The following is an 8,019-nucleotide window of genomic DNA, read 5'->3' as shown; positions in this document are numbered from 1 at the left end:
GAGTTCTCCGTGTCGTCATAAGAGTTCTCGAGTTTGAATCGGAGCGGCGGGAAAAACGTTTTCAACTTCGGATCCAAATTTGTTTGAAATAAATGTATCTTTTGCTGCCGGACAAGAGCAACAAAGGCATGAAATGCCGAACTATCAGATTTTGCTAACGAAAAAAAATTTGATAGGGTTCTCTTCAGTGTCCCTTTAAGGCGCAGTGAGGCCGTGCGGGGACGCAGGAATCACGCGGTGACCTGCGAACAACGTAACGCAGATTCGGATGGATGGATGGATGGAAGGACGGAAGGTAGGAGCGTCACCTTTGAAACGGAGTGATGGGAGTTGCCGCCATGCTCAGCTTTTTTCTCTTTACTTTTGTTTAACTTTGTCGTAAGTTATTAAAATTCGCAATTTAAATACGTCTCCCTATACTTTTAACTTTGTCACTTCTCTGTTTTTGTGAAACGAATCTTCCAATCATTCTTTAATAATTTTCACCGCAGATTTATTTACATGGCTATTGTTATCTCAAAACCCTATTACCTCAGGAGGCGTGACTGTGCCTGCATCGACATCGGAATGTATACCATCACATTTTAGTAAGAGGTGTTCTATTGTTTCTACAGATCTACCACGCAGCGCATGTGTCATCTTCTTAGTTAATTTATTTTTAACCAAATTTTTTTAACCAAATTATTTTTAGGCAAATCTTATAGGCGACCAGTGTCGAGAAGGAGGCACTGCTTTCGCATTCTTCCAATGCGGGTAGCTGCAGTGATCGCTAATTTTTTAAAGCGAATTCAGCATAGTATAAGGGAGACTACTGCAGCGTGCCCGTTGTGTAAGAATATAGACCACCCGTCTGAAGTTCCCAGGACACGGGTTAATTCTACTCTGAAAACTTTAAGTGTTTAGTAGGTGTCTTACGCCCAACGGTATACTGCTTCAAAGTGGACTCTTATGCATCAGAATTTTTGATGCACCCTGTAAAACCTCAGTCGGTCCGCCGCGGTGGCTCAACGGTTTAGTTTGTTTATCCCAAAGTCGCTCGGAGGTTCCATCCTGGCCACCACGGCTGCATATTGATGGAGGTTAAATAGAAGAAACGCCAGTGTGCAAAGCGATGTCAACCCCCGGTAGTCTAATCCAGAGCTCCCCACTACGGCATCCCTCATAGCCCATCTATGGCTTCGGGACATTTACGGTTTACTTGTTCCCATTAGACAAGTACCTGCCATCACCGTATGGAACAAACTACGCCCATTGTACGCAGTACAATATATCGGTGACATCGACTGGGAATAAAAATGGGCCTGGAATGCTTATTTGCGGCATATTGGTGACGAAGACTTGTTCAGGAGGTCTAGCGCCACCGATATCGACGTACTGTATTCTATGGTTGAGCTAGATATTCCAGTAGCTCTGCTCCACAGACGCAGAAGTTCTGTAACTTTGTAAGAATATTAGGATTGACGGGTTGGAATGCTTTTAAAAAATCAGTATTTAGTGAGAAATAATTGATTGGCTTTTCATCGTCGTAAGGGCTATCTCGGTCGAACGACACATTATTAAAGTAACGAATCGTATTTTGTCGATTTCAAGTGTATTAGCTCATCAATGCCTTTTATGAATATGTGAACAAATCAAACTAGACGGCAGCTGATTCCTCCCATGTTTCTTTTATCCAGCTGTACCATTGACAGTAGCATTATATCTGCTTATACGCTATTAATGATAACATTTCTTAAGCAATAGACTGAGCTAGTGCGTCCACATTGATGGCTCGCGGTTGGCGTAGCTGGTGAGCGCTCTTTATTCGTGAGACCACACTGCTACAGGTGCGACGTATGAAACTAAGAGGCCTTCAGATGCCTTCGTTTCGTGCACTCTCGCTGTCACAGCTTCAGCTTCAGAGTGTGCTTTCTGCTTTTATGCAGGACGCTGACAAGGGGAGCCAAGCAAGTTATGCACGAGGCAAAGAGAATGAGCCGGCGGCTGTGACTGGACTCGGCGGCATGGGGCCTTCGACTCATCCAGCTACCACCATCGAACCAGTGCCCAGTGTAGACCGAGGCAACTCGCGGCCAACGAAACGCCAGAGAGCCAAGACATCTCGCCGCCGCAGAGCTAGTCGAGAAACTTCGGAGGATGGTACCGCATCTTGTGAGTATGCACCTTCTTATGGCCTTCTCAGCGTCTCATAGCGCCCGTGACCTCCTCCAAAGAAATGTCGACCTTCAAAAAATATCAAGATGCGATTCTTTAATATTAACGCCGACTAAGCATGTCCATGCAGGCTAAAGGTCAGTGTGTGTGTGTGTGTGTGTGTGTGTGTGTGTGTGTGTGTGTGTGTGTGTGTGTGTGTGTGTGTGTGTGTGTGTGTGTGTGTGTGTGTGTGTGTGTGTGTGTGTGTGTGTGTGTGTGTGTGTGTGTGTGTGTGTGTGTGTGTGTGTGTGTGTGTGTGTGTGTGTGTGTGTGTGTGTGTGTGTGTGTGTGTGTGTGTGTGTGTGTGTGTGTGTGTGTGTGTGTGTGTGTGTGTGTGTGTGTGTGTGTGTGTGTGTGTGTGTGTGTGTGTGTGTGTGTGTGTGTGTGTGTGTGTGTGTGTGTGTGTGTGTGTGTGTGTGTGTGTGTGTGTGTGTGTGTGTGTGTGTGTGTGTGTGTGTGTGTGTGTGTGTGTGTGTGTGTGTGTGTGTGTGTGTGTGTGTGTGTGTGTGTGTGTGTGTGTGTGTGTGTGTGTGTGTGTGTGTGTGTGTGTGTGTGTGTGTGTGTGTGTGTGTGTGTGTGTGTGTGTGTGTGTGTGTGTGTGTGTGTGTGTGTGTGTGTGTGTGTGTGTGTGTGTGTGTGTGTGTGTGTGTGTGTGTGTGTGTGTGTGTGTGTGTGTGTGTGTGTGTGTGTGTGTGTGTGTGTGTGTGTGTGTGTGTGTGTGTGTGTGTGTGTGTGTGTGTGTGTGTGTGTGTGTGTGTGTGTGTGTGTGTGTGTGTGTGTGTGTGTGTGTGTGTGTGTGTGTGTGTGTGTGTGTGTGTGTGTGTGTGTGTGTGTGTGTGTGTGTGTGTGGTGTACGCGCGTTTAAAGTAGCATATGTGCGGTAATAGCGTGACATGGGCAGTGTTGGACGCGAAACTTATGCACAGGCCCGATGATCAACCAATGACAGCAATATGAAAGATGGGAGTGCCTGACACAAGGTATGCCTGCTCGCTCATCCAGTCACGTGGCCTTCGCCGCCGTCTTCAGTTCTTCCACGTACAGGAAGCATGCAGACTGAGTCACCATTGCGTAGAGTGATCGAGCAGTGTTCACTAATCGTTGAAAACGGAATTCAGACAATAACAACTGACTTTTTAATGAAATGAAGGCCACTCTTGTCTGAAAGTGTGTTTTTGCTGCAATAGCGCAAGTCCGCCTATTACGAACTTCGGATGCAAAGAACGCAATCCGCGTGACCACCACGTTAATTTGTAAGTTCGAGCGACTGTACTTTTTTTCCACTTGAAATACGTGCTGCTACCTGGCGTGTCATTTGTTATGTTCGCATCCAAAATGGGTTTCGTCAAAAGGAATAGTGGCAGAATTAGAAATGCCGAAGAGCTTTGCCAAAGTTACTGTTATGCTGCTTATTAGTCATACAAAACCGTGCAACGCGGTGGGCGAAAAAGCAAGTTTTGGCCCGGATGAGCTTTTGAAGTGTGATGGGGACATAGTCACGCAAAGTTCGCCGTAACTGCCGCATAGTCTCCTTTGTGACGAGAAAGTTAAAAAGGAAAGTACTTTAACTATCCCGCTCTGGAAAGGCGCCAGGATCAGTCCCGTAATCCCCTTTGTGACGAGAAAGTTAAAAAAGAAAGTATTTTAACTATCCCGCTCTGGAAGGACGCCAGGATCACGCTGGCAGAGAAGGGAAGAATGGAAACCAAGGAGAAAAAATTGGAGGACGCTCAAGCTCCGCCTTTAAGAGTGGAACGCGACAGCGCGTTGCAGCACTGCCAGGCAGTCCACGGAATGCCATCGCCCGTTCGGCGCGACGCCTTCACCGTACCGCTTTGCTAGGTACGGTGAAACGGACGCGCGGAGCGGCAAACCACGTAGAAGCGCTGCCAGGCCTCTTGCCGAAACCCGCGGGACTCGAGTTGAAGTTGTAGGTCGTCGACACATCGTTCTCGACAAACCCGATGCCCCCAACGCCAGCATGGCTTCCGCGCCGAACGAACGGGCAGCAAGCCGCAAGCTTCGTGATGAACGCGCTTTGGATGCGCACTGCATTGTTCGCCGCTCACCGCGTGATTCTTGCGTGTCGCCCCACCGCGCCCGAACTAGACGAGCGGGAGGCGCTGCCGTCGAGCGCTATCTGTTGGGGCAGTGGGGTACATTGCGAGGAGGAGGATTTTTCGCTCACGGCCAACGCCGCCGACGCCGACACCAGCTTTTCTGCGAAACGAGCTCCTTAACGCTGTCGCGTTAAAAGGGACGGACGGACGGACGGATGGACGGACGGACGGAAACTTTATTCAACAAGAGAATCCGAGGCCCGCAGGCCTCCTGGGTCTCCGCATGAACCCACTGACAGTCTAGACGTTCATGTGGTGTTGGTCCATGACGTATGCGGCCCGGCTGATCACGATCTTCTGCATGGCGAGGTACGCGGACCGTAGTAAGGTCTCCCTGTCCTCTCAGGTTCGGAGATGCACCGGACCGGCGAGGCCAGGGGAGGCCGGGCATGATAAGAGTATGTGGGTAAGAGTGGCCTTGGGTGGGAGCACAAAATGCATATGGGGGTACCGGCACAAATTTAGGATTGGCTGGTGTAGGCAACGTTCGCGCCTGCAGGCGACGCCAAACTGACATTTCTCTGGCAGTGAGGGATGGGTGGGGTGGCGGGTAGATTAGGCGCTCAGCGCGGGATATTGCGGTGACATCAGCAAAAGAATGCATAAGCTCCTTCGAGAAATCCCCTACTATGTCCGCCTGTGGCCGGTTTCTAGACCTTCAGGCTAAGAAGTCGGCAGCCTAGTTGCCGAGATTTCCCGAGTGCGCAGGTACGGAGATGAGCTTAGCGCGTCGGAAGAGGTGGCGGGTGGGCATGTTCAGCAGGCATTGCTCGGTGGGATTAACCCTGCCCATGCCAAAAATTTAGAATGACTGTGTTTGAGTCCCTAATATTGTAACGGGCGTATGTGTATGCCAGAGCAATGGCTATAGCGGTGTCCTCGGCTTCCTCAGAGGTGGTGCCTGAAGGAAGCTCGAAAGTTAGGGGTGTTATGAGTGGGTTGTGGACAACCGCAGTGGCTCCGTGCTCATCGCAGGCGGCATCCGCCCAAATAGCATCCGGCTCATCCCCGTATCATTTGAGCAGCTCTTCCGCGCGCGCTTTCATGCGACCTTGGTCATGGTGGGGGTTCATGTTCCTAGGTAATGGTGTGGCATATATCAAAGTGTGAATGTGGGTGGGGAGAGTTCTTATTGATGGGTTGTTTACAGGGATAGTGATGCCTAGCTGACTGAGTATGCGTCGTCTGGTAGCTGTAGCGGATAGTCTATTATAAAACCAAGAGTTGTACGAAAACTCGTCTGGTCGGGGTGAATCATTAAAATTGACATTGAAGACGCCGACGATTGTAGACGCACAGTCTATTATAATGTGCTTGTAAGTTGGTCCGCGAAGTTTATGTGCGGTGTTTTGGTCTCCGAGTTCGAGCATTTTTTCGTTTCTAGTGTTTTTTTGTTAATTTAAGTGCTACATTTGTTGCTTGCCGAATCAAGCAGTCTGTTTGCTGGACCTCACTAGTTTTCAGTTTCAGGTATGGCGTGGCGTAGCATAAAAAATTCGGTTGAGGGCATAGGCGTGCACTACGCGAAGGGTGTCCGCCTCTCTCAGCCCATGTGCGCGTCCACCCATCCTTTTAATGAGTTGCGTGGTGGCTGCGATGGCCTTTTTCAGTCGCCTAATTGTGCCACCGTTTTTCCATCCTGTGTAAAGTACAGTCCTAGAATGCGTATTTTATGGACCTGGGGTACCTGTCTGCCCTGAATTCGGATTTCTATGGGGGATTGGTAATTCTGTACCTTAGGACGTATGACGAGAAATTCTGATTATTCTGGCCAGCACGGTGGTCCGATTCCTGACGTTAGTTTAGCAAGGGTATCTGCTGCTGTTTGTAGCGTGGTTCAGCTGAATAGCACCACGCTCCCAACATGACTCTGCAACTTAGAACTGCGTCCTCAGTTACGGTATCCAAAGATGAATGGCGAAATGTGCGAAACTGCGCTGCTTTATTCACTTGCTTTGTAAGTTTTTGATTCCTGCATTAGAAGCAAGCCGAAAATGGGGAGCGGATATATCGGATGTGCTCTAAGCCTTACTGTCCCATAATTCACACTTGTAAATAAGCCTAACCGTCGGTCCTACGTGGTGGCAACAAAACTAGGGGTGTACAAATTACGTTGTTGTGCGGGTGGAGTTCATATGTCAACATAATGGTGGACCAGTGATTTCAGCTGCTGTATAATTGTATTTCGCTCTGGGGTGTGCCACCAAAACCTCACCCACATGTACGTATATCAGTTAAAGAAACGAAAACAAATACTGCTGTGCTTCTGAGGCGCTTCTTCCATTTATGTATAATTGATTGTACTAACCAATATAACAAACCAAATCTAGATTATGGTCCATAAAAACCCTTTCAAATTATAGAGCAAATTTTATTTTCTGCCTCACTCAGGAAAAACAGCTGTGTGTGTGTGTGTTTAATTTTGCAGCTGTGGCCTCTTCAACGGTGGATGGAGAGAGTGTCGCGCGGTCGACGAGTGGGCGGCCACTACGCAGCGCTGCTATTGGGAAGAACTACAAGGAGCCAGACATTGGAAAGTGAGCGGCTACACTTGCTGTTTAGAAGCTACGTTATACTGAAAAGGCGACTGATGACTGTGTTCTTAAATTGGGTTGGGCTTTTTTGTGCTATGAGAACGAAATTTTACGTCATAGTCTAAGATAAGAAAAAGCAACGCCATGGCGTTGTGCAAACTTCTTGGTAACTGCCGACCGTTCGTTTTTTTTTTTATTTTACAAATCCAAGTGAAGTGCAGTAGGAATAGACGTTATTTTTGTAGTTTAGGCCCGTCCGTAGAGGAGCTGTGAAAGGATACCGGAACATTGCACCTCCCACTTTGTAGCAGAAGTTATGACACTGAAGTGACGGCATGAGTGGTTTGCTCGCGAGCACTCGCTGATTCTGTCACCATGCGTTCGCAAAATGCACTTCATCGAGAACCGATTTAGAATAATACAACGAACAACCCTCGAAAAATTACATAATCAACCCATTTGCTGCATCTGCACCAGCGGGAGTTTTTGTCGCATTTCGCGTTAATTACTTTGTCACTTTGTCATAATTAATGTAGTGTATCGTATGTTCTTTTTTTCGTTTTCTGCAGGAAACTTCGGCGGCCATGACTTCTGGAAAAATTATTGGACAAATCGACACTGGTTCTTTAGAATACACACTCATGGCACTTTGCATTATCTGATTACCGGACCCAAAGCTTTCAAGCTAGTGCATGAAGCCCTCTTTATCTCTTACGTTATTTTAATTAGACACATTAGAAACGCACAGCATTCGAAATAGAGTTTAAATGCGCAATTTTTCCTTATTTCGCGTTTCCTATTCATTTTTCGCAAATTTTACATTCTCTATAATTGCGTTCTTTCCATTCGTGAACTGCATTTTGGCGTGCCAATCCTGCTTTGGTTTCTGGTGGGTCATTTAATGTTCTCAGTGCTTTACAATGTTTTATTGTCTTTTAATTGTGTTCCATTCGTGAACTGCATTTTGGCGTCCCAATCCTGCTTTGGCTTCTGGTGGCTCTTTTAATGTTCTTAGTGCTTTATAATGTTTTATTGTCTTTTAATTGTCTTAATTGTTACATTTTACTTTCTTTTAATGTGCAAGTACCGTCGAGCGATAGCCAATACCATTTGTTGGTATTTGTTGGTTATGGATTATCGAGAGATAGCCCTCATGAACCCATGATTATGCC

At 47.3% G+C, this 8,019-nt stretch overlaps 1 long non-coding RNA gene across 1 annotated transcript; it reads left to right on the top strand.

Moving 5' to 3' along the window:
* Positions 1-1,978: 1,978 nt before the first annotated feature.
* LOC144123224 (uncharacterized) lies at positions 1,979-7,572 on the top strand. The gene is made up of 3 exons (XR_013313044.1): positions 1,979-2,151; positions 6,742-6,850; positions 7,417-7,572. It is a non-coding gene; the product is annotated as an uncharacterized LOC144123224 (long non-coding RNA).
* Positions 7,573-8,019: the final 447 nt, after the last annotated feature.

The sequence above is a fragment of the Amblyomma americanum genome, chromosome 3, assembly GCF_052857255.1.
Source record: "Amblyomma americanum isolate KBUSLIRL-KWMA chromosome 3, ASM5285725v1, whole genome shotgun sequence".
Classification (NCBI taxonomy): domain Eukaryota; kingdom Metazoa; phylum Arthropoda; class Arachnida; order Ixodida; family Ixodidae; genus Amblyomma; species Amblyomma americanum.
The sequence above is the reverse complement of the archived record's forward strand: the minus strand, read 5'-3'. Positions and strand labels throughout refer to the sequence as shown.